At 45.1% G+C, this 26,805-nt stretch overlaps 1 protein-coding gene across 5 annotated transcripts in view; it reads left to right on the plus strand.

Moving 5' to 3' along the window:
• Positions 1–26,805, plus strand: part of RASSF4 (Ras association domain family member 4) — a 395,766-nt gene that overhangs the window by 150,353 nt on the left and 218,608 nt on the right. The gene's annotated exons all lie outside the window — the stretch shown is intronic.

The raw sequence follows: 26,805 nt of genomic DNA on the forward strand, positions 1-26,805 counted from the left end.
ATCTCTTGTGGGAGTGTCTCTATGGGTTGGGAGACTAGGAGAATGGGATTCTCTGGAAGGGGGTATCCTGAGGGGATAATTGGGGGGGGGGGGGGGGTTTGATATATTTTTGAGTTAATTTTGGTTAATTTTTTGTTTTTTTTTCCTTCTCCTTCTTATTTCCCTTAGGCAGACAGATTTGGGGTCTCCTGTTAAGCAAGGTAAATTGTGGATGGAGTTGCATAGAATTAAGCCTCAGATTCTTTTTTTGCAGGAGACGCATTTTTGGGGAGATAAGATGCCGAGAATGCCCCTGTCTATGTTCAATAAATGTTTTTTTCTAATTCTCCAATTTAAAAAGCAAAAGGGGTTGCGATTGCGGTGGGAAAGAACTGCCCTTTTGTCTTTTTAGATAAGAAATGTGATGAGTTGGGTAGGTATATTTTTCTAAAGGAGGATTTAACTATTTCTGCCACCTGGACGTGAAGCTCACGTCCGGCCGGCTGCTCTGCCGCGCTTCGGCGCGCTCCCACGATCGTGGGTGTGCCCCCGCGGTGTCCCCCGGTAGCCCTGGGATCAGTGATCACCGATCCATCTATAGCGTCTCTCCCGCTTCCGGTACCATGTGACTCCCGATGTCACATGGTACTGGAAGCGGGAGAGATGCTATAGTACGCTTACCAGCATCAGCGAAGAGGAGATCAGAGGACACAGCGTGCAGCGGGGGATTAGGTAATGTATGTCAGCCCGACTTACACTACATTCACGTAACAGGGAGAGAGAGGTGGGCATCCTTAGGGAGAGGGCAGCGGCCACTCAGAGCTAGAGAGACAGGGAGTCACCACAGCGGCTGGGAAGTGAGGGGAGGTTTGAGGGGAAACTCAGCCCTAGGAATGTATGCTTGCTGTGCTGCAATGTGCACTCTGCATACAGGGCACTTGGGGTGGGGGAGATAGAGAGGGGTCTATAGGTGGGCAAATTAAGGAATCACAAGGCACACAGAAGGGAGGACACAGCTGCAGCCATACAGGGCACAGGGGTTCAATGTTGGGCAGGTGCTGGCTGCAACTGGGGAGTTGGCTATTAACCTCTCCTAGTTTCCGAGTGCAGACATTACTTCTGGTCCCCAAGTGTAGAACCAGTAACCCTCCTAGTTCCCACCTACAGCTATCAACTTTCGTGGGCCGACTTATACTTGAAACATTGAAAAATACCAGTTTACGCGGGTCAAATTTTGGGGTCGACTTATACATGAAGTCGACTTGTATCCGCGTATATACGGTAAGCTTGTAAATAGTGATGGACGCAAAATGGAAACAATGCACCTTTATTTCCACATAAAATATTGGCACCATACATTGTGATAGGGACAAAATTTAAATGGTGTCATAGCGGAGACAAATGGGCAAATAAAATACATAGGTTTTAATTTTGGTAGCGTGGATTATTTTAAAGCTATAATGGATGAAAACTGAGAAATAAATGTTTGTATATCTATGCACCTAATGGAACACAGGCTACATTTTTTAGATCAATTTTTGAACAATTGGAGAGTTTTAGGGAGGGGTGTTTGGTTTTTGGTGGGGATTGTAATTGGGTCTCTGATCCTAAGATGGATGTGTCATCGGGTACCAGGGCTTTTTCAGCAGTACATATAAGAAAGGAAAGCAGTACATATAAGAAAGGAAAGCACAAATTGGCCTCAAGCACCATTTCATCTTGGTCCAATCAATTATATCTTTATTGCACGGACAATATCAAATCACAGAGATGCTCCTTTAAGGAACCAATATACAGATAGTGTTAACAATGGTTTCTGCGCAGAAAATCAGCATATTAAAACCAACGAAGCCTTCCCACATCTCCCCGGAACGATCACTAGGCTTGTGTGCATGGAGTCTGTCAAAAGGACTCTATTGCTCCATGCACGCAAGCCCAGACCACCTAGCTGTCACACAACAGCACACCACCATACACACAGCAGCTGCTTCCCCCTAATGGGGATAAGTCCTGTTAGTATGATGACAAAAGCTGCAGCAAAAAAGCGTTGGCCGGCTAAGCACAAATGCAATTCAGCAGACTTCACAAGCTGTAACGAAGCAATACTTCCCAAGCATCATTCTTCCAACAGAGATCATAAATCAATATACTTGCACTAGTCCATTTGGTGTGTCATCCTCCAGCTTAGTCCAGCAAGGATTCTCGCATCTGGATATCTGTTGCTGTACCTTTAAGAGATAGGGCCTGATTCACAAAGCGGTGCAAACACTTTGCACGCCTGTGAAAAGCCCTTTATCATGCCTAAACTTAGTTTAGGCGTGATCTAAAGGAATTCGCGCGAACTCCCGCACGCAAAGTTTTGCGCGCGCAGCGTGCTTCGCGCGAAGTGCCCATTAAGCCCTATGGGACTTTGCGCAAAAACTTTGCGCACGGGAGCTTCGCGCGAGTTAGAGCACAAAGCGGTGATAAATTTGCTAGTGCAAAGGTTATCACGCCTAAAGTTTTTTAGGCGTGATAACTGAGTTATCACCGCTTTGTGAATCAGGCCCATAGTGAGCACACGATGTACACTCCTATCATAGGAGAAAAGCTCTCTCCTGATTTTTTCAGCAGTAGCTAATAAATCAATAAAAAGGTCATTAGAAAGCTTGCATCTAATAGATGTGTGGAGAATACTTTTCCCCTCTGTGAAGGATTATTCTTTTTTTTTTTCAGGGATTCATAAGGTGTATACTAGGATAGATATATTATTTTTGGACCAATATTTTTTGGATAGAGTCAAAGGGGCCTATATAGGAAATATTACCATCTCGGATCACGCTCCAGTGTGGTTTGATTTGGATTTAATGGTGAGAAATAGAAGTATTTGGCATTGGAGACTCAATTGCAATCTTCATGATGATGTGGAAATGAAAAATAAAATAAAAATGCATTAGTTGAATATTTTGATATTAATGAGGTGGAGGGCATGGACTGGGGCATAATATGGCAAGCTCATAAGGCTGTGATAAGGGGGGGAGGGTTATTTCTCTGGGAGCCAAGAAAAAGAGAGAGTATAATGAGAAAATTGCAGCTTTATTATCAGAAATTAGAGTGTTGGAATTGGAACATAAGGGTTCATTAGATCAGGAGGCCCTAGGAAAATTAAATGGGGTAAGGAATAAATTGATCAAGCTATTGGAAAACAGATTAAGGGACAGGAATACATTTTTTTCTGCTAGATGGTTTGAGCATGCACATAAAAGTGGAAAATGTCTTGCTAGAGTTTTAAAGGGACAGAGGAAGAGTATGAAAAGGCCAGAACAATAAAGAGAGGCCTGCATGGGAATGCTGACCCTGAAGTAATGTTAATTACCTGTCAGGTGTGCTTAATTTCGCAGGTGTGCAGCTTTCCCCCAGCTCCTGGGGAAGGTTCATCAGCTGGATCTTGATTGGCCCAGGGCCTGGCTGGTGTTTCAAACCAGCCAATCAGGCCGGTGGGGCTGAAGCCTTATATAGGGAGCAGGCAGGCGGTGGCGTCATCCAAATTCAGAGCCCTGTGGAAGCTGCATCGTGGGCTGAAATGGACGCCATTGTAGCTGCAGTACTGAGGAGAGCCAATGCGGAGGACGGGGCGGATTGGCTGGCGTCTTTCCTCCGTGCATACGGGGATGAAGAGGCGGCAGAGGCTGGTCCGTCATGGCAAGGGGAGGCGGGGACAAGTGGTCTCGCGCACGCAACTCCGCATGAAGTAATGGAGCCGCGTGACGAAGAAGAGGTTCAGTCTGTGGCGGGGAGTTTCCAGGCAGCCAGGAGAATGGAGGCGGAGGAGGTCCCGGAGTATCTGGTAGAGGAGGAGGTGAGGGAGGTCGCCCCAGTCCGGGGTGGAGCTGGAAAAAGAGGCGGCAAGGCCAGGAAGCGTTCGCCCCCTCCCACAAGGCAGTCCAGGGCGGCTAGCTGTCGCCCGGGGGGAAAAAAATGTCGGAAGGACGAAAGGCAGGTGGCGCAGCAGGCGCCTGCTATGCAAATTGAGACACAGGCAGCCCCCAGCCGGGGCAGACCTGGTGGAGCTGTTGAGGACGTTAGAGCACCAGCGGAAGCAGGTGAGTTGGCTGCAAATTGCAGCATTGTATCTATTAATCAGCGTTTGAATGAAATGTCTGATATGATTAAGTCACTGGCTGAATCTGTGCATATGCAGCAGAGGGTGGCCAGTCCTGCTGACAGTGTTGAAACTGCTAGTGTGCAGGCTAAGAAGTTATGTGTTGAAAATTCAGCTGCAGCTGCGTGGGTTGCTGCAAAACAAGCAAGTAATGTTTCTGTGACTCAAAGTGTTTCCTCTCCAGTAATTAGAGCTGGAGTGGCAGAAACGTTATATAAAGAGGCATTACCATGCTCATTATCTCCTTTAGGTTATCATTTGTCGTTGTCAATTAAAGAAAAGATTTGGAGAGGAGAGTATATTGATTTGCTCTCAATATTGCCTTTTTATAAGGAGTTTAATGTGAAAGATAAGAAAGATGAAGAGGACAGGCGCCGTCCTGTCATGCGTTCATTCAGTAATTGGCTGCAAGCCTTCTGTATTTTTGCAAGTATTATCGGTGAAAGAAAGCCTGAGCTCTGCACAGGGCTTTTTCAGCATTTGGATGTAATCAGCGAGGCTTACCGACAGTTTGGGGGCCTTGCATGGTTCTTTTATGATGAATCATTTCGTCAAAAAATGGCTGTGCACCCCTCGCTGTCCTGGGGTACCAAGGATTTGGGATTATGGATCAGCTTAATGTTACCACAAAGGTCTCAAATGAAACAGAATTCATCAACAGCGGCACAGGCTGCTCCGTCTGTCAAAAAAGGCCTATGTTTTGCCTTTAATGAAGGCTCTTGCAAGTTTTTACAGAATTGTAGATTTAAACATGAGTGTAACTTTTGTGGTGGGTTTCACCCGATGTCAAGATGCTTTAAAAAAGTCGGTCTGCAAGCTCAAAACAGCACCAAAGAGTTTTTTCAGAAAAGCGTGGACGCCAGTGAAAATGCAAAGAATGGCTCCATGGCTAGAGGCCTTCCCAGACAGACAGAGCAGTCAGTTGCTCAGTAAAGGTTTTGATCAAGGTTTTCAGTTGCCTACTTTTAGTGACCAGGGGTGCATTGCAGTGTCAAACCTCAAGTCGGTAGAGTCATACCCGCAAGTGGCGTTTCAAAAAATTTTGAAAGAAATTCAGGCTGGTAGGGTTGAAGGGCCTTTTGATACCCCCCCTTTTGCTAACTTTAGAATCTCGCCTCTGGGTGTAGTTCCCAAAAAAGCTCCTAACGAATTTAGACTAATACACCACTTGTCTTTCCCTAAGAATTCGTCTTTAAATGACAGTATTGACAAGTCAGTTTCATCTGTGTCTTATTTGTCTTTTGACAAGACACTGGAGGTTATAAGGAGGTTTGGCAGCAATGCTCTCCTGGCAAAGGCGGACATCCAATCCGCGTTCCGTTTACTGCCTATCTGCCCGGATGCATTCAATTCGTTGGGTTTTATGTTTGATAATCAATTTTTCTTCGACAAATGCCTTCCTATGGGCTGCTCGTTATCTTGTTTTTATTTTGAGACATTTGCTAAGTTTTTGGAATGGGTAGTGATGCAGAAGATGCCGGTAGGTGGTGTAGTTCATTATTTAGACGACTTTATGTTTGTGGGTTCGGGTGATTCTGATTTGTGTCAGGCACTATTGCAGGTTTTTTGTGCGACACTGGATGATTTTGGCGTGCCTTTGGCACACGAGAAAACGGTGTGTCCGTGCACGTGTTTGGAGTTTTTGGGGATAACGATAGACACTGTAAAAATGGAATTTAGGCTCCCAAAGCAGAAAATTAATGTGTTGAAGTCATTGTTAAATGGCTTACTAGCTAGAAGGCGTGCTACGGTTAAAGAGGTACAGTCGCTTTTGGGACATTTAGCTTTTGCATCAAGGGTCATGCCCATGGGCAGAGTGTTTTCTAGAAGATTGGCGGCAATTATTGCTGGCTTTAAGTCTCCTTGTCACCATGTCTCTCTGGATAGAGAGGTGAAGGAGGATCTATTGGTATGGCATAATTTTTTGCTGAAGTATAATGGGAGGTCATTATGGCAGTCAGAGTTTGTTTTGGATACCAGTATGGAATTTTTTACGGATGCGGCAGGTGCTGTCGGTTACGGAGCATATTGGCAGGGCAAGTGGTCTGCTGAGTCTTGGCCAGAGGAATGGAAGGTAGCTGATGTTACAAGGAATATCCTTTTGCTTGAACTTTTTCCTGTTGTGGTTTCATTGACAATTTGGGGTAAGAGTTTTGCTAATAAGCGGATAATCCTGCAGACTGATAACCGTGGCGTGATGTATGCCATTAATTGCTTATCAGCAAAGTCAAGTTTAGTGGTTAAGTTGTTACGCCACTTAGTGCTATTATGTTTAGAATTTAATATTTGGATTAAGGCAAAATATTTACCAGGGAAGCAAAACTTGATTGCAGATTCTTTGTCTCGGCAGAATTGGGAAACATTCCGGGCGCTAGCAGCGGATGCAGAGATGGAAGGTGTGGAGTGTCCAGACCATCTATGGAGGATAATCTGGTCCTGATCTCAAGACTTCTGCGGAATTCAGTGGCTCATAAGACGTGGACAGGTTACGAGAGTTCCTGGGCGGAGTGGTTGGTATGCGCGGATGAGTATGCCTTGTCCCCAGTGGCAGATAGTGTTGATCTATTTCTTCTTTTTATTTGTCAGCTCATTCAGCGAGGTCGTTCGGCGGCAAGTGTGCTGAAGTCCTTGGCGGGAGTATCATTCTTTAGACGGTTGGCGCAAGTACCAGGTCATAGTGATTACCCGTTGGTTAAACAGTTGCTTAAAGGCCTTGGTAAAGGGACGCAGGCGGACACAAGAAGGCCGGTCTCTTTTGGTATATTAAAGGACTTGGTTAGTGTTTTGGAATTGGTTTGTATGGACCCTTATGAGAGGTTATTATTCAGGGCAGCTTTTATGCTAGCCTTTTTTGGAGCCCTTAGGATAGCAGAATTAGTGGCTCGTAACAGAATGGTTCCTTCTCCTTTGGAGTCAGAAGACGTTCGAATTGAGGATGATAAATTGGCAGTTTTTGTTCGACGCTCTAAGACAGACCTGGCGGGGAAAGGTTGCTGGCTGTCATTATCGGCGGTTACTGACATAAAATGCTGCCCAGTCAGAGCCGTCAGAGAATATCTGTTGGTAAGGCCAGTGGCCCGCTCCTTTTTGGTGCATAGGAATGGTTTATCGCTTTCAGCATTTCAGTTTCGTGCGATATTCAGGAAATGCCTAGTACAACTGGGGCTGGATGGCTATAAATTCTCATCGCATTCATTTCGGATAGGGGCAGCAACTGAGGCAGCAAGGCATGGCCTCCCTGAAGAGGTCGTAAAACGGATCGGGCGTTGGGAGTCAAGCAGATTCCGTTTGTACGTTAGACCTCACCTTTATATCCATTGATGTCTTACAGGAAAAAGCATCGCCTGGATTATTGGACACTCCTTCGTGTACTGGGCCCAGAGGAGGGCCAGAAACAGGCCTTATACGGAGAACTTGTCTTTAGATTTGGATAAAATGCAAATATTTTGGTTGGGTATTCGAGGTTTAGCATGGGAAAAGCTCAGCTCAGTCATTTATGAGAAATTGCATTTTTGGCCGGTTCCGGATGTCTTGCTGATTCATTTGGGCGGTAATGATGTGGCTAAGTTCAATACATTGGACTTATTGCAAAAATTGAGGTCCGATTTTACAGAACTGGCGGGTCAGTTACCTAACACAAAACTGATCTTTTCGGAGATTATACCAAGACTTCAATGGTTGTCTCCAGAACGTAAATTTATTAATAAAATTCGTAAAAGGATTAACAGGGCAATGGCGAAATTACTTCCTCGCTTGGGTGGGCTATCTTACCGCCACATTGAACTGGAAGGAGGGGAACCAGGCTTATTTAGATGGGATGAGATTCACCTGTCTAATATTGGTTTAGATATCTTTAATGCAAATCTACACTCAGCAATTGAGAAGGCCGCGGTGCTGGGGGGTGGGGCCAGCCGAGTGTCCTAGGCTGGCAGGTGGATGATGGCCCCAGTTAGGGGTGATCATTTAGTGTACCAATATGGTGAATTGATTTCTAACAAGGATGTTGTTGTGTTGAAGTTTTATTACTTATTGAACTAATAAAGAAAAATATTTGTGTTATTATTATAACCCCAATAATAAAATTGGCCGCGGCCTTTTCTCCACTGAAGTTTGTGTGTGCATTATTTACTAGTAGTGTTAAGTTGAAGGTAAATGGGGAATGCATTTCCATGAAAAGGCCAGAACAATAAAGAGAGGCCTGCATGGGAATGCTGACCCTGAAGTAATGTTAATTACCTGTCAGGTGTGCTTAATTTCGCAGGTGTGCAGCTTTCCCCCAGCTCCTGGGGAAGGTTCATCAGCTGGATCTTGATTGGCCCAGGGCCTGGCTGGTGTTTCAAACCAGCCAATCAGGCCGGTGGGGCTGAAGCCTTATATAGGGAGCAGGCAGGCGGTGGCGTCATCCAAATTCAGAGCCCTGTGGAAGCTGCCCGCCCACCCTCCCTGCCGCAGGTCGATTCTTAATTTTGGGGTTGTAAGTGTTAGTGGGATGATGGCCCCAGTTAGGGGTGATCATTTAGTGTACCAATATGGTGAATTGATTTCTAACAAGGATGTTGTTGTGTTGAAGTTTTATTACTTATTGAACTAATAAAGAAAAATATTTGTGTTATTATTATAACCCCAATAATAAAATTGGCCGCGGCCTTTTCTCCACTGAAGTTTGTGTGTGCATTATTTACTAGTAGTGTTAAGTTGAAGGTAAATGGGGAATGCATTTCCATGTATATACCTAAGATAAAAGTTGCAGAAGGTGGTTTGGAATTGCAGGCACACAGAATTGTGAATATTTTTTAAAGAGTATTATTCTTTGTTGTATAATCTTCCTAGGAATGAATCAGATAATTTTAATAGAAGGATGTGGGAATATTTAGAAGAATTGGGTATGGTCAAAATAATGCAGGAAACTAGAGATATAATGGAAGGGGAAATAACTGAAGATGAAGTGTCAGCAATGATTAAAGCCATGAAGTTGGGGAAGTCACCTGGGCCAGATGGTTTTTCTAAGCAATACTTCTCTACTTTTGGGGATGTGTTGGTTCTAGTGTTGAGCGAACAGTGTTCGCCACTGTTCGGGTTCTGCAGAACATCACCCTGTTCGGGTGATGTTCGAGTTCGGCCGAACACCTGATGGTGTTCGGCCAAACCGTTCGGCCACATGGCCGAACTAAGAGCGCATGGCCGAACGTTCCCCGAACGTTCGGCTAGCGCTGTGATTGGCCGAACGGGTCACGTGGATCGGACCCGAACGCGCTCTGATTGGCCGAACTGTCACGTGGTTCGGGTAAATAAATACCCAAACCACGTCATATTTCCGCCATTTGTCTGTGGGTTTAGCTTTGGGTAGGCAGGCAGGGTAGTTCGCGCTCCAGCCACGCTAGCCAGGGTCCCCCCAGTCATTGTGTCGCTGCTGGGAATAATAGTACACCGCTCGCTCAGCATTCTGTTTACTGCCACTCTGTGTACCTCGCTCAGCCACACTATATAGCATTCTGTTTACTGTTCTGTGTCTGCTGGGAATAGTAGTACACCGCTCGCTCAGCCACACTATATAGCATTCTGTTTACTGCCACTCTGTGTACCTCGCTCAGCCACACTATATAGCATTCTGTTTACTGCCACTCTGTGTCTGCTGGGAATAGTAGTACACCGCTCACCCGCCACTGTATAGCATTGTGCTCTGTGTCGCTGCTGGGAATAGTGGTACACCGCTCACCCGCCACTGTATAGCATTGTGCTCTGTGTCGCTGCTGGGAATAGTGGTACACCGCTCACCCGCCACTGTATAGCATTTCTGTACTGCCACTGTACAGCTGCCAGTCAGCGTGTACTTTAAGGATAAGTGAAATGAGGAAGAAATCCGGTGAAAGAGGGAGGGGCAAGGGAAGAGGTGTTTCCCACTCAATACCGCCCATGTTGTCCAGGACAACAACCCTCACAAATCCAAAAGAACAGGACCAGATAATTACTTGGATGACCTCTCAAGCGTCCAGCAGTGGGTTAAGCAGCACCAGCACATCACGCACGAGGTCCGAGTCCTCAGCCAGTTACAAGGAGCCAGTGGGCACAAAGCTGACACAACCGGCAGCGACACCACGCACACAACTGCCAGATAACCAGTCCAATGAATTACCTCAGGACACAATGGGGTATTCGCAGGAGCTATTCCCAGCCCAACAAACTTCCACCTTTCAAAGGTCAATGGAGGCAAAAAGCATTGCTATATCCGCACGCTATTTGTCCTCATGCAAGGCCTGGGATGTTGTGTCTCAAAAAGCGTGGCCTTCTCCTCATGCGGCTCCTCCTGTTCCCTCACGTGTGCTGCTGCTGCTGCTGGGTTAGCGTTTCCGGTCCCTTTTCCTGAAACCTCTTCTCTGTATTACATTTATGACTGCATGGCGACAAAAAGCATGTTACCTGTGCAAAGAAACATGACATTTTCCACATTTAAAAGACAGTTTTTCCTTTGAAACTTTACAATCAATTTTCTCAAAAACTATAAGCTCTTTTTCAAATATTTTTTTCCTCTTGTACCCACTCCCAAGGTGCACATACCCTGCAAATTTGGGGTATGTAGCATGTAAGGAAGCTTTAAAATGCACGAAAGTCGGGTCCCCATTGACTTTCATTATGTTCGGAGTTCGGCGCGAACACCCGAACATCGCGGCGATGTTCGGCGAACGTTCGCGAACCCGAACATCTAGGTGTTCGCCCAACACTAGTTGGTTCCTCCTATGTTTAGATTTTTCAATTCTCTTAAAGATGGTAAAGTACTACCCAAGGATGTGCTAGAGGCGCATATTACTGTTATCCATAAGAATGGAAAAGATCCGGCCTTATGTCAAAGTTACGGGCCCATTTCATTGTTGAATTTGGACAGAAATGTTTTTGCAAAAATATTAGTGGAAAGAATGAAGCCATGGTTAAGTTCAGTTATTAAAAGGGATCAGGTGGGGTTTGTGCCTGGGAGAGAAGGGGGGGATAATGTGGCAAGGGCGATGGCATTATTTGAGTGGGCATTAGTGAGGGGAGTCCCGATGATGGTTTTGTCGACGGATGCGGAGGAGGCATTCGACAGGGAAACTGGAATTTTATTGTGTCCACTTGAAGATATGTGGGGTTTGGAGATAGTATGTTAAGATGGGTTGGTGCATTATACTCCAATCTAACTGCAAGGGTGAGAGCGAATGGTGCCCTGTCGGATGCCTTTTCCTTGTCCAATGGGATGAGACAAGGTTGCCCTATGTCTCCCATTATTTTTATTTTGACATTCGAGGTACTTTTGTGTATGGTTAGGAAATCTAGGGGATATCCATGGGATAGTAGTTGGAGAAGAGATGCATGAAAATGCCAGCTTTTGCAGATGATATTTTATTTTATATTTCGGAGCCACTGGTGTCACTGCCTAACTTGATTAAGGAAATTGAGAAGTATGGGATTTTTTCAAATTTTAAGATGAATGTCTCTAAATCTGAGGTGCTTAATGTGTCATTGGCCACAGTGGTAGTAAAGAGTAATTTTTCGTTTCCATTTAGAAAGGGTGCAATCAGATACTTGGGTATAATGTTACCCAGTGATTTGAAAAAACTGTATTGTCTTAATTATGTCCCATTACTCAATTCAATTAAAAAAGATTTGGAGGGGTGGGGAGGGAAGAGGTTTTCATGGTTTGGGTATATAGATATTAATAAGATGAATGTACTACCTAGGCTGGTTTTCTGTATGTCCATGAATCCGATCTGTGTGCCTGCAGTTTTTTTCAGGTCCTTGAAATCAATTTTTATACGATTTGTATGGCAGGGGAAATCTTTGAAATTAGCATATGGAATTTTGGTTAGTCCTAAAGAAAAAGGGGGACTGGGGCTTCCTGATCTGAAGTTGTATTATGATGCATGTGTTCTGGTTAGACTCTTTGATTGGACGTATGGTGGAGGAGTGAAAAGTTGGGTTTGTAGGTAAAAATGTAAGTGGGAATTATAGGAGGGAATTAAATTTATGGGATGTATGAACATTATGGAACTTTTGGATTTTCTGTTACAATGAGATACTGATATGTGAGCATTCTGTCTGTGGCTATGGGAGGAGGAGGGGATCGGGTAGTTTTGTTTTTGTATAATTTGAAAAAGAAGTATTAGTGAAATGTATACTGTTGTCGGGAATATAAGATTAGAATGTTCATTTTTCCTTAACCCTCCTGGCGGTCTATTAAAAACCGCCAGGGGGCAGCGCTGCCGTTTTTTTGAATTTTTTTTTTTAAATCATGTAGCGAGCCTACGGCTCGCTACATGATAGCCGCTGCTCAGCGGCATCCCCCCAGCCCCTCCGATCGCCTCCGGCGATAGACGATCAGGAAATCCCGGCGATCGGTGTGCTGACGCAGCTAGCAAAGTGCTAGCTGCGTTCAGCAAAAAAAAAAATTACGCAGATCGGCCCAGCAGGGCCTGAGAAGACCTCCTGCGCGGCTTACCCCGAACTACGTTCGGGGTTACCGCCAGGAAGGTTAATAAACTATATGAAAAAAAAGTTCTCATAGATAATAAGTTAATTACTTTAGCAACACGCATTTCCATCACAACAGTCACGCTACTCAAGTACCGCGAATCACGCTAACAGCGTAACTTGCGGTACTGCGGGTGGAAGTAAGGGTAAGATTGCCATGCGCTGTCCGTGCATGGCAATATTATCGCAGGTATGTGCATCAACCCTTATGCAGGGCCAGCCTTTGCCATGATCGGCCACTCAGGGTGTTACAATATTTCCCTTGAAAGAGATAAACCAACCACTACTAAGCGCTGCTCCTGGACTGGTGCTAAGCCCTGCCCCGGCTCACATGTAACTCCGTCTCCTGTGTGCTGCACCAGATCAAGCGCTGGACAGATGGAGAGAGGGACAAGAGAGGTACACTACTCTCTCCTTACTGCCCTTAAATCAGCCCACTCTGTGCTCTTCAACACCCCCAGTAGTGGTTATTCTGTCATCGCGGTCCTCTCCCTGCATCAGCACCCTCGTTAAGCCTGCCCAAATCCTCCCCTCAGCACGTTCACTAAGCCTCTTTCACCATAACCATCAGTAAGCCCCTCCATTCCTCAGCACCCTCCCTAAGCCCCTCTCTCCCCAGTCACCCTCAATAAGCCCCTCTCTCCCCTCATCCACCTCTCCGCACATTAAATAAGCCCCCCCTCTCCCCATCCATTCCCCATCACCCTCAGTAAGCCCTTCTTTCGCTGCAGCACCCTCAGTAAGCCCCTCTCCCCCCACACCCCCACCCCAGCATCTTTATTAAGCCCTCTTCTCCCCCATCCAGTCCTCAGCACCCTCACTAAGCCCCTTTCTCTCTCCAATCAACCTCCGTCCCTTTCTTCCCAGGACTAAACCCCTTTACCCCTCACTAAACCCCTTTACCCCTCCCCCCCCCAACCCTCATCTAGCTCCTCTTTCTCTTCCCCAGAACCCTCAGTAAGCCTCTCTCTATATATATCAACCCCCAGCCTGCACCTTCAGCAATCCCCTCTCTTCCCCAGTACCCTTATTAAGACTCTTTCTCTGCCCATCCACCCACCCCCAGCATTCTCAGTAAGCTCCTCTCTCCCCCCATCACCTGCAGTAAGCCTCTCTCTCTCCCCATCCACCCCCACCCAGCACCCTCAATAGAGCTGTGTTGTTACGCTCCACCCTTAGGGCCCGTTCACACTGCACTCGTTTCCAGCCGCGTTTTGGAAACGCGTGCAGGAGGCCGACACGCATGACATCAGACAGTGCATAGAGTGCACTGTCTGATGTTCACACTGCATGAGTTCCGGACCTGTGTGGTCTGGGAACGCATGCTGCACGCAAATTTAGCAAAAACGTGCGGCTGTCCCATTCACTTTTCAGTGATGGGATCAGCCACGCAACGCATACAAACGCAGATAGCATTCCGCATGCGTGGCCGTCCGCGTTTGTGATGTGAACGGCCCCTTATTCAGTATGAATTGCCTACCACAGGAAGGTGTGAAGGCATGATTAAATAAAATCAAATCGATTTGACCTGGCCCAGACTGCATCCATCCCGAGGTATTAAGTGATTGTAGTTCAGTTATCAGTAGGCCACTTTATCTTATTTTCTGAGATTATCGTTTTAATGCTAGTGAGTTCACTATGATTATTTAAGAAAGGGAAAAATATGAATCGGGAAACTATAGATCTGTATCTTAAAATTAAGTTGTGTGTAAACTGTTTGAAGGTATTCTAAGGCTAGGATCACTATGGGCACTGCATTGCATTTCTTGTGACAGCAGGAATGAGACGCATAAGGACAGTGGCCCTGGGAGCAGTGAAGCATACAGTCAATGAAAGATATGCGTCACCATTATTGTTAATGTCCACATTTAAAAGGACACACTGCATGTAGTACATTACTATGCTGCAACACTTTCACCGCACTGTGAACTTTGCATAGGTGGTTCATTGCAGTGCGGTCAGCTGCATTAAAAAGCAGCCCCTACACTGCATGGCAACACACCACTATGTTCACGATAACAGGCCTAAGATCTATTATACAAGACTTTGTTTTCACTGAAGACAGGTTTTGTCTTACAAACGTGCTTAGTTTTGTGAAGTGGTGAATGAAAATGTGGCTCTTGGTAAAGCAACAGATGTAGTATACTTGGATTTTGCAAAGGCTTTTAATAAAAGCCTGGTGCAGAAATTGAGGAAGAAAATTTGTGTGTGTGTGGATAGAGAACTGGTTACAGGTCAGAAAGCAAATGATGGTGGTAAACACATTCTATTAAAAATGGGAAATCGTTAGTAGTGGGATCCTGTAATTAGTAATAGGTCCAATCCTTTTCAATATATTTATTTATTAATGATCTAGTGATGGAATACAGAGTCATTTTGCCATCTTTGCAGATGATAAAATATTACGCAGAATTATAAACACTAGGCAGGATAATGACATTTTACATCAGGATCTTGACAGCATGGCTATATAGGCAGACAGATGGCAGATGAAATTGACTGTTGACAAATGTAAAGTCATACACCATGGACGAGACAGCTGTAGAATACCATATAAAAGAATGGCATACAGCCTGGAACATCAGACATCAAGTAGGACTTGGGAATACTGATTAATAGCAAGTTAAGCAACCATATTCAATGCCAAGCAGCAGCAGCAGCAGCTAAAGCCAATAAAATTCTGGGATAGATGAAGCGGCAAATAAAATCACCAGATACTAGTATACTACTCACTCTGTATAACTCATTTGGCCACATCTGGAGTATGTGATTCAATTTTTGGCTCACACTATAGGAAGGATACTGACATTTTACTACAGGTACAAAGACTGGAAACTAAAGTAATTAGAGTATTGAAAGGTCTAAGAAAGGTGTTTTTTGAAAAAAGATGTTGAGATTTGACCTGATTACCATGTATAAATACATCAAAGGGCAAAGCCAAATACTTTTTTGTTTTGTTTTAATACTTTAATTCCCTATAAACTAAACCAGCCTCACCCACAGCTCCTTCTGTGCCTTGGCACAATTAGAGCAATGTAGCAAGGGCTTATGGGAGCTCAGTCTGGGCAGGAGGAGGAGGTGTTACTAGCCAGATATTTCAGAGGCAAAGGGGAGGAGGGAGGAGGAAATGGGAGTGGACTTTTCACAGGCTGAGGGCTGGAGATGCTATCAGCTTGTGCGTGTAATGTGACAAGCAGAACATAGCTGCTGTCATTGTATCACAGGAAGAGATAATCATATACTGTGGAAGCTGTTTGCAGCTAGATTTGCTGTGCAAACTATCTAAATTTTTAGATAAAATATATAGACAAGTTACTTGTTATAGTTAGTTTTTCATCTCAGATCCGCTTTAAAAGGGGATTAGATGCCTTCCTTGCATTGAAGGACACCCATGTCTATAGTTACTAGGTAATTCCAGTCGGAGTTAATCCAGGGATTTTTATCTGATTGCCATCTGGAGTTAGGAAGGAATTTTTTTCTCAAACCTAATTGGCCCAAGCCAATCCGATAATTACATTACAGCAACATCACTCTTATCAATTAGCTTATGAGTGAAGTAGAACAATGACTATTAACCCTTCCAGTAGCTTCAAGGCCATTTATCTATTTTTCCTTTTAGCTTTATGCTGTGTTTAATGCTTTAGACCAGGGGTGTCAAACTTAATCACATAAGGGACCAGAATGTAAAACACAATCTAAGATATGGGCCAAATTGTTTAAGATTTAACTGGGAGGCTCCAGTGTGCACCTCTAAAATGCCAGGAACAATGCCTGAATATGGACAGAGCAGGATGAGAAGGCAACATATCGTTATCTGCAGTAAAAGAAAGGAGGGGAATGGATAAAGAGCTCCAACCTGTGATATATAGTTCGTAACAGTAATGTGCTTACAACAAGTTGCAAGTTACATTTGCATTGTAGGATGCCCAGGCAGTTGAGTGATAGGGGTGACAGCTCCAAACAGCTGCTTTGCTTTACAAAAATGCTTGCTTGCAGCTTTTGGAGGTATGGACAGGAAGGGCAAAGACACTGTGCTTTTTAATGTGTGTCAAGGATGTGAACCAACATTGTAATCCCAATGTTTTTCATCAGCCCATATGCCAACTCCTCAATGTGAACTACTGCATAGATACAACAATTATAACAGCATGCATGGAGCAGGGTAAACTGTGTTGTCCTGTAAATACACTGCTACAGTCAGTCACGGCTGCCAGGGGCAGGGCAGGAAAACAGCTGTACAAACATGTTGCCAAAAAAAAAAGTTAAGAAAAAATGCAAATAAACCCGTTCCCCGCACATATTGCAGTGCTCAAAACTGGGTAGTCGCAAAGCATGATGAACAAAAACCCAAACTAATAAAAATGTACTGGTCCTACCTTTACAACCACAATCACCAGCACATGTAGACAAAGTAGAGTGTGAACAGTCACCCTGGAACGAAAAAACACAAATGTTGCAGTACGTCATAAATAATAGAAGAAGCAAAAAAATATAAACAGAGGGTAGTTACAAAGGGAGGCTGAAAAGGGACTACCAACCACTGCCGACAGGTGGAGCTCAATATACCCAACTCCACTCGGGGGTCCAGGCTAGCTGGAGATGGTCACACTTTTCGATAAAAAGGCTTTAGGGCCCCATAAATGGGCTTTGGCAACAACAGGGCACCATGACAATTAATCTACAATTGACAGTAAGACAATCTGTGCGAAACCTTGGTTATCCTGGATGGAAATTTAAAACTCAGACAGCAGGATCTCCCCACCGCCGATTCCCTGCTCGTTCCCCACGAGGGGACAATGGCAGGGAATCAAGCGGAAGATAAGCGTCGCCGGTGGGGACGAGGGCGGATCGAATGTGACGCAAGCGGGGACGCGGCGGGGACGCACGGGGATGCGGAAGAGGCGATCTGGTGGTTAATCGAACCGCCGGATCGCTCCGTGTAGATGGAGCTTAAGAAATATAGCAAAAATCAAACACCTTATCCCAGCTGAAGACCTACCTACCCTGGTTCATGCATTTGTATCCTCCTGCCTAGACTATTGCAATGCCCTGTTCATCGGATCTACAGATAAGGTTCTGCGCCCCTTACAGCTAGTACAGAATGCTGCAGCCAGACTCCTAGCCAATGCCCCCCACAGCTCACACATCACCCCAGTACTGCAAACTCTTCACTGGTTCCCAGTAAAATGGAGAATCAATTTTAAGATCTGCCTGCTGACATTCAAGGCTCTAAACCACATGGGACCCAAATACATAGCGGATCTATTGGAACTTTATGCCCCTCCACGCACCCTCCGCTCTGCCAACAAGATGAAGCTGGTTATTCCCAGGATACACTTAACATTTGGTGCCCGGGCCTTTTCTTATGCAGCCCCTACTCTATGGAACTCACTTCCACAATCAGTACGAGAGGCTCCTTCTCTGGACAGCTTTAAAAAAAGGCTAAAAACTCACCTCTTTTCCCTAGCCTTTGAGACTGCATAATGCAGGGTCACAGCGCTTTGAGTCCCCAGGGAGAAAAGCGCTATAGAAATATTATTGTTATTGTTGTTATTGTAATTAGAGTCAGCTCATGCAGTTTTGAGAGACACCAGCATGTATCCACAGATAACAGTAGCAGTACACAACGAGTATTCAAGACAGTAACATTTAACAGTGTATCAGCATACCTACATACATAGCAATTAACAGACAGCTATGACCTAAGAGGGGTTGGGGGAGGGGCACTGCACTGCAGGGGAGGGATGTTCAGAATTCAAGAATCTAAAAGCTGCAGGGAAAAATAGTTCTGGCCTGATTTGAGCCGCCTGAAGAAGCTGTGGTCTGGGTGGGAGTGATCAGCAACAATTTGCCGTAGAGCAATGCCCTAGAGTGCAGTCTGGTGTTGTAGATGAGGTCTAAAGCAGGAAGAGGTTCTTCAATAATTTTCTTTGCTGAGCTGATGACCCTCTGAATTTTGTATCCATCCCTGGCTGAAGAGCCAGCATACCAGACCAGAATTGACCAGACCAGCCACTAGATGATGGCAGAGTAGAAGAACCTCAGAAGTTCCTGGGCCATGCTGAACTTCTTGAGTTGGTGAAGGAAGAAGTGCCTTTGCTGCACCTTCCTCTGGGTTGTGGTGTTTGCCTGCCAGGTCAGGTCATCGGAGGTGTTAACACCCAGGAGGCGAATGCTGGGTACCTTTGCGACCTCAGTGCCATCGATGTCAATAGGAGATGGGGTAGTGGTGTGCTTCCTGAAGTCAATGACCATCTCTACGGTTTTGGATGTGTTTAGGACCAAACTTCTCTCCGCACCATTTACAGACTCTGTCAACCACCTGGTGGTAAGCCCGCTCGTTGTTATTTCTAACTGGGCCCACAATTGTGGTATCATCTGCAAATTTGATCATCTTGATGGAGTTTGCGATAGATGTGCAGTTATTTGTGTATAGATAGAACAGCTATGGTGATGAGACACAGCCCTGTGGAGGGCTCACCCTGTTGGTCACCCTGCGTCTGGAGGAGATGTTACCCAACTTAACAACCTGGGACCTGTTCGAGAGAAACAGGTTTGCAGGTCACGTGCTGGTGGTAGCGTGGCAGTTCTTTACGGAGGTTGGCTTTATTGAAGTCGCCCATTATATCGAACAGGGAGTCAGGAAGAGACATCTCTCACTGCATGATGGTGTTGCTAAGCTTGCACTGGGCAAGTTTAACAACAAAAGCAGGGGTGCACATCTTTAATAGTACTGACACACTTGGGCACCATGCGGTGCTGACACAAAAGCAGATACTGCCATTTTTCTTTTTACTCGAGAGGCAGGGTTCACGGTCTGCTCCCTTGTTTGGGAGGGAGTGGACATTTGCCAGGAGGACTGAGGGGATGGCTGAGCGCAGGCCCTTTTCCATCAGCCTCACAAGGGCACCCGCGCAACAGCTCCTTCGCCGCTGGCCTGGCCGGACTGATGGGGCATAATTGGTGATTTCATGGGTGTGACTCCAGACAGAATTGTAAAGTAGCCTGTTCTCAGCGTGGGAGGATCCCATTGATTCCCAGTAAATGAGCTGTGACTTAGTGTGAACAGTGCGAGAGGCTTGGGATGACAGATGATGGGATGAGTTGCTATTTTGGTACAGGGGAAGCATTCTCGACTGATCGTTTGAGGCAGATCCCTTGTGTAATAACCCAGTGGCAGTGCGCTAGAGACCTAGGGTGCTCACACACAATGCAATCAGGGCTTGGCACCAAGAGCGGGTAGGTCTCACACACAACTTTACATCTACAACCCATGAACCCAGATATGGTCATGTGTGGCAGGGACAGCAGCTGGAGAGTGAGCAGTGCAAGGCTGGCAAGGATGCAGACAACATGAAAAAAAGTAAAACATTTAAAAAATTAACAAAATATCCATCAGTACCTCAGGGGATCCAGGAAGAGAGAGAGCCGCAGCAGACACATAGCACAACAGACCCTACAGGGGAGGCCCCTGCGACCCACTTGTGGAGAGCAGGCTTTTAGAAGGCTGCAGGAGGGTCCCGTCTGACAGGCGGATGAAGGCTTCCCTTACTGGATTCCCGGGGCGGCTGGTCTTCTCAGAGGTGGTGGTTAACCGGCAGGCAGTGAGTCAGTGAGCAGGGGAAGCGCGTCCAATCAATTTGGGCCCTTGGCTGAGCGGGCAAATGGCGTTGGAGCGTCCCTGTTCTGCATTTCCTGGGGCAGAGCAAGATCGCAATGCAGGAGGGGGCTGCAGCTAGCAGGCAGCGCATGTCCCTCCACGTGGGCGGTTGGGATGGCTGGTATGTGTTGCCAACATGTGGGCTGCAGTTGCACCTGTCTGACTGGATTAGCTATTGCTTGTTTCAGGTGTGTTATTTAGACACTGCTGCAACCAAAGAGATCAGCAGGACAACCAAGTCAAGTTTGCAATGTGGTGTTTCAGACCTATGCAGCTTTACAAAAGCTGGTTGTGTCTGAGGAGAAATTCTGAATCAAAGCAAATTGAAGGTGTTCTCTGATTTTTATTTTTTTTTCCACTATACACCAACACTACTTCAACTGATCAAAAGTGCATATAAATCGTCATAACATAATTTACTGCCAAACTAACTAAACGAGAAAGCCTCCACCACATCCTATAAGGGGACACTCACCATGATTGTTGAGTAACAAAAAGAAACTGAAAGAATGCTAATTTTGGTTACTTTATTACACACTTGTTTCCACATAACCATGAGTCATTATGTAGATGGGATGAAACTACCAGTAATGAAGAAAACCCAGTTCCCAGGAAAAGGATTACATAAAAGACAGGCTCTAAACAGATGAGTCGAAGACTTCAATGATTCTTTAACCCTCTGGGGGCTAATCCCGAGCTGAGCTCGGGGTAAGCCGCCACAGAGGATTTCTCAGGCCCTGGTGGGCCGATTTGCATAATTTTTTTTTTGTTGCACGCAGCTAGCACTTTGCTAGCTGCGTGTATATACCGATCGCCGCCGCTCCGCGCTGATTCGCCGCTACCCGCCGTGCCGCGCCGCTCCCCCCCCTCCCCCCAAGACCCCGTGCGCAGCCTGGCCAATCAGTGCCAGGCAGCGCTGAGGGGTGGATCGAGACTCCCTCTGACGTCACAACGTCGTTGACGTCGATGACGTCATCCCGATCGTTGCCATGGCGACGGGGGAAGCCAAACAGGAAATCCCGTTCTGAGCGGGATTTCCTGTTTGCTTTGATTGCCGGAGGCGATCGGAGGGGGTGGGGGGATGCCGCTGCACAGCGGCTATCATGTAGCGAGCCCTGGGCTCGCTACATGATTTAAAAATAAAAAAATTTAAAAAATAGTGCTGCGCCACCTCCTGGGCGAAATAATTGAAACCCCCAGGAGGTTAAGAGGTGTTTCACACATATGTTTTATTGTGTTTTTGTCCATTGTGTTTCCACATTGAACAGTTCATACCGGTATGGTTTTCTCAGTCAACAAACTGCATTGCAATTGTAAAGAATGGCATGTATTAACTCTGAAGTAGCAGTGGATTCTGCAATTGAAAACATGAGTGCCGCCGATTCATTCAAAAAAGATAAGGTATTGCAGAACCACAGAGTGAACTGAGCCAGATTGTTTGGGTGGTAAAACCTCTTATCGCTTATGTTGGGGGAGGGGGATCTCTCTACACTTCCTGTTGTTGAGTCAGTCTCTTTAACAGGGATAGCAGTAACAATAATATTAACTAATAGTAATATAATAAACCGTTTTGTAGGCTGGGGAAGATGTGTTGTAGATAGGATGTCTGTCAATTTTTTATTGGTTTTCTGCTCTTTCCAGGTGACAAACCTAGGCTCACATTAGCCTGCTCTGCTGCAAAACATTAGAAGGAAATGAAAGCAAACACACAAGAGAAACAAGCGGCAGAAACAATACCTGTCCCTACACTCCCCAAAACTACAAAGAAAACTCTGATAAAGTTGGGAACAAAGGTTGCTGACTGTTATGTCTCACTTCCCTACTTGAGTGCATTATAAACCTTGCAGGTTTATTGCCATGACACACTAGCCAACTGTTTTGAATGCAGTGATAAACAAGTAGGAAGATATTAACTTCATTTCAATCTTTCCTTAGAAGATATCATATTTTATGACTTTTCTGCTAGGATACAAACATTGTGTAAAGGTGCCCATACACTGCGAGACATTCCCCGTCAGATTCCATCGCTAAATCTCTAGAGGACATACCGCTTGATGGTAATTTTGATTAGTTTCTTGCAGATCTCGACATTACTGATCAGGGAAGACATTATTCTATTGGTCGACTAGGGAGTGGGGGGTGCAGTGATATCAATGTTGGGGGACCTAGAGGTAGCGCAAATACTAGTATACTAGTATATAAGTGCAGCTAGTGTAAGTGCTCTGACACTCACCTCTCCAGTTGGTGTACTTCCTCTTCTGTGCTTCTGTCACTTCCTGGTGACCTGGAGGTGTACGTGAGTGTGTACATGCCATAAGTGGCACATCACAAGGTATTCAGATACCTGTCGGTCAAGGCGTTTCCTGAGAATGGATCCAGAACAGTCCTGTTGATGCACTTGATGGAAGAAAGATCTCATATCTGAAATTATTAACACATCACCAGCAAAACTTCTTGCAGGCATGGTAGGATTACAGATACCTATTTGGCTGGGAATTGCACTTCCTGTGCCACCACGGAAAGCATAATATAGCATCTCTTGCAGCCTTTTTTGGAAATGCTGTATTGTTACAACCCTCTGTGATGGTGGTAGTATATCCCGCCAGCTTGTAATGAGGGTTCAACAAGGTTGCCACCCATTACTAGCTTGTCCTTAAAGGAACATTATCAAACTAATGCAATTTGAGTCAACAGCATGAATGAATCTGGTAACAACAATAAGAACGGGCAGATGCCTATGAAAGCCGATCGCTGTCATTGGCTGGCAGGGGGAGGGAGGGCTGGGAAAAAAATAAATAAAAAATAGTCAATTTTATTTAAAAAGAAAAAGATAATTACATTAACTAAAAAAACATTGCCTGCAGCAGCGATCAGAGCCCACCAACAGAAATCTCTGTTGGTGGGCAGAAAAGGGGGGCGATGATTAATTTGTGTGCATGGATCTGTGGCTCTGCTGCAAGCCATTAAAGCTGCAGGGCCCTAATTTGCAAAAAAAAAAAAATAGCCTGGTCACTAGGGGAGGTAAAGCCTGTGGTCTTTAGGAGATTAAGAATGAGGTGGCTTGATTGAGGAGATACAATGTCCTGCATCCATCCTCTTCTCTCACTAAAGCTCCACTGATTCTACTATTTATGCACTTGGCTACATGATGCAGCAGACATAATGTTGCTGGCTTAAGCTTTGTGCATACACTAAGTGAAACTCGGCCGAGGGGGCTGATAAAAACCCCCTCTGCCAAAAATCTAGTGCTAGTACGGTGGCCCCTGTTTCCACCTATTGCCTGGCAGATCGATTTGACTAAGAGCATTGTTCTCCCTACTCACCCCTCAAAGAAATGCCACCCCACACCATTACTGACCCACTGCCAAACCGGTCATGCTGGAGGATGTTGCAGGCAGCAGAACATTCTCCACGGAGTCTCCAGACTCTGTCACGTCTGTCACATGTGCTCAGTGTGAACCTGCTTTCATCTGTGAAGAGCAATCTTGTCAATCTTGGTTTTCTATGGCAAATGCCAAATGTCCTAGACGGTGTTTGGTTGTAAGCACAACCCCAGCCTGTGGTTTTCCAGCCTTCATACTACCCTCATGGAATCTGTTTCTGACCTTCTGAGCAGACACATGAACATTTTTGGTCCACTGGAGGTCATTTTGCAGGGCTCTGGCAGTGCTCCTCCTGTTCCTCTTTGCACAAAAGCGGAGCTAGCAGTCCTGCTGCTGAGTTGTTGCCCTCCTACGGCCTCCTCCATGTCTCCTGATCTACTGGCCTGTCTCCTGGTAGTGTCTTCATGCTCTGGAGACACTACGCTGACACACAGCAAACCTTCTTGCCGCAGCTCGCATTGATGTGCCATCCTGGATGAACTGCAGTACCTGAGCCTCCTGTGTGGATTGTAGACTCCTTCTCATGCTGCCACTAGAGCGAAAGCACCCGCAGCATTCAAAAGTGACCAAAACATCAGCCAGAAAGCATAGGAACTTAGAAGTGCCTACAATTTTCACTTGTTGTCTATTCCATTTACACAACATCATGTTGATAGTAGCAAAAAGGTTTCTGTACCGTGTTAGCCAAACAAATTATGTAGGTAGAAAGAACTAAGTTTAGTAAAAGTAATACCTTTTAATGGCCAAATGAGAGCGTTAGATTATCTGGATGTTAGCTGAAGTAAAACAATGATGCAGGGAGATGGTAAACACGAAAATGTACAAGAGCACAGCTATCATCTTTGTGTTTACTATTTCATTGCATCAGTGTTTTACTTCGGCTATCATCTGGAAATATGCGTGAAGAAGGGGACTAGATCTCAGAAAGCTTGCATAATTTAACTCTAGCAGTTAGCCATTAAAAGGTATTACTTTTACACCGCTTTGTTGTTTTTTTACCTACACAACAACATGTGAAACTGATTGTTAATCAGTGTTGCTACCTAAGTGAACAGTTTGATTTCACAGAAGTGATTGATTTGGGGTTACATCAGGTTGTTTAAGTGTTCCATTTATTTATTTTGAGCAGTGTATAATCTCTTAGTCACCAAGAGAGGGAGATGAGCATGCTTGTCTTTTTCATATGGAAAGTAGGTAGATAATAAATAACTGAGGGCCAATTTGGCTTTAATGATAGTTTGGATATGGCTTCCCCTCTATAATCTAAGGATGAGACCAAGGAGCTAAAAAGAGGTTGTAGGGGGTATGTGGACAACATGCTTTGACCCAATGGTGAGGTTCTAACCCTAGATGTATGAATAAGAACTCTCATCATTATAAAAATGAACCTTAGGACAATGTTTAGTATTAAGTCATCATATTAAAAGGTATAATTATGTGATACACAGTGGTGACACAGGATGAAAATTAAATGAGTAAAATTCCTCTTCCAATAAATTGATAGATTACATGGTAAAAATCAGCTGTCTCCCAATCCCTTCAAGGACTATGTGATTAGGATAGATCTCCACGCCCCAGGAATATGTGGAAGTGTCGAAATCATCACATGAGGTTCCGTCAACTAAAGCTATGCCAAAGGAATAATAGCTTCAATTATATTCATATTTTATGGCATATAATTTCATGTATTCTGTGTTTTTAATTGTAACATAAATTTGATGTCCTATTTGAAAGTTGCAGTTTTGGTCACTGGTGGAAAACATTGCCTAAAATTGTACACAAGATGGAGCTCTGTAAACAGGAAGTCTAGATGGGTCCAATTGGAACGCAGTTTTGCATTTCAGATAATACAGGATGCGGAAGTAGAAGGGCCGTGTTGTCTCCTCATGCTGCTTGTAAATTTGCACTGCTCCGCATGCGCAGAAGGAGCCTGTGCTGCCACATTTCCCATTTAATTCTGCTGCCCCAAATATCTCCGCTTCCACACGTCCTACTGTCCCCAAATTTTCAGAGTACAGAGGGGACCCCCACCCCCAAAACCAATTGTAGCCTCTGAGCCCCACTGGTTCCCAAGATAGGTTTCTGTCATCTATCTCTGGAACCAGTGGGGCTGCAATTTGGAGCAGAGGTAGTTCAGGGGGTCCCCTCCATACCCTGAACATTTGGGGAGTGTAGGACGTGTGGAAGTGGAAATATTTCAGGGGAATTATATTTAAGTCCCCACTAGGCATGTGTAAAAGGCAGTGTGGAAGGTAACTTCCAGGAAGCATGATCAGACTTTGCACCGGATCGTGATACAGGGAATCCCTTAGACATGGTATGTAATATCCTGAGCCGCAAGTTGGAACGTACAGCGTCCTGGCAGAATAGCATAATCATGATTATAGAGATTACAGTTTTAAGTCTTGGCTCTTCCTGTTCAGTAAGTCAGCACCTATTCAGTAAGGAGTCCTTGGGCAAGATCCCCTAACTCTGCAGGATAACCTATTTAGTGTGTCCTTAGTGGCTGTGACTCTCACTACTACTAGTAATAATAAATGGGGGACACTTTTGTTCATAAACATGGATTCTTGTTATTGGCTGAATGTCTCTGTCCAAAAATGGGGAATATCTACACAGCTGTCCATAGATTCTTAGTTATGTTTGCCACAGTAACTGCATTTGCTGACCAATGATTTATCAACACAATTCCTTGTCTGATCAGTTCTATCCTTTGTGGCATTATGCTTATGTAATTGTATCCTTTACCTTGCTCAGAGATGGCATCTAATTTCAGTAACAGCGTGAGATAAGGTTGGTATGGAGCTTCAAGGTCAAATCTGTCAAAACAATCTAAAGACAAATTCGCCTTTGCTGAAGCCATTCAGCAATGATATACCTGACAGGAGGTGCTAAAGGTATTTTGGAGCCTTTTATCTCTCCCAACCTGCAGCATAGCATTGACCCCGAACATTCAAGCCAATTAATAATGAACCATCTGCAAAGGAAAAAAGAACAATGAACTGTTCAGCAAATGCTATGCTCCAGAGGCCTGATGTCAACATAATTGTGTCAGTTTGTGATTACTCTAATGGTGCCCATAGATGGTACAATTTTTCATATTTTGTGGTTAGATAATTTCATTCAATTATTCCATTAGATCG

Source organism: Hyperolius riggenbachi, chromosome 10 (genome assembly GCF_040937935.1).
Source record: "Hyperolius riggenbachi isolate aHypRig1 chromosome 10, aHypRig1.pri, whole genome shotgun sequence".
In the NCBI taxonomy this organism is placed as follows: Eukaryota; Metazoa; Chordata; class Amphibia; order Anura; family Hyperoliidae; genus Hyperolius; species Hyperolius riggenbachi.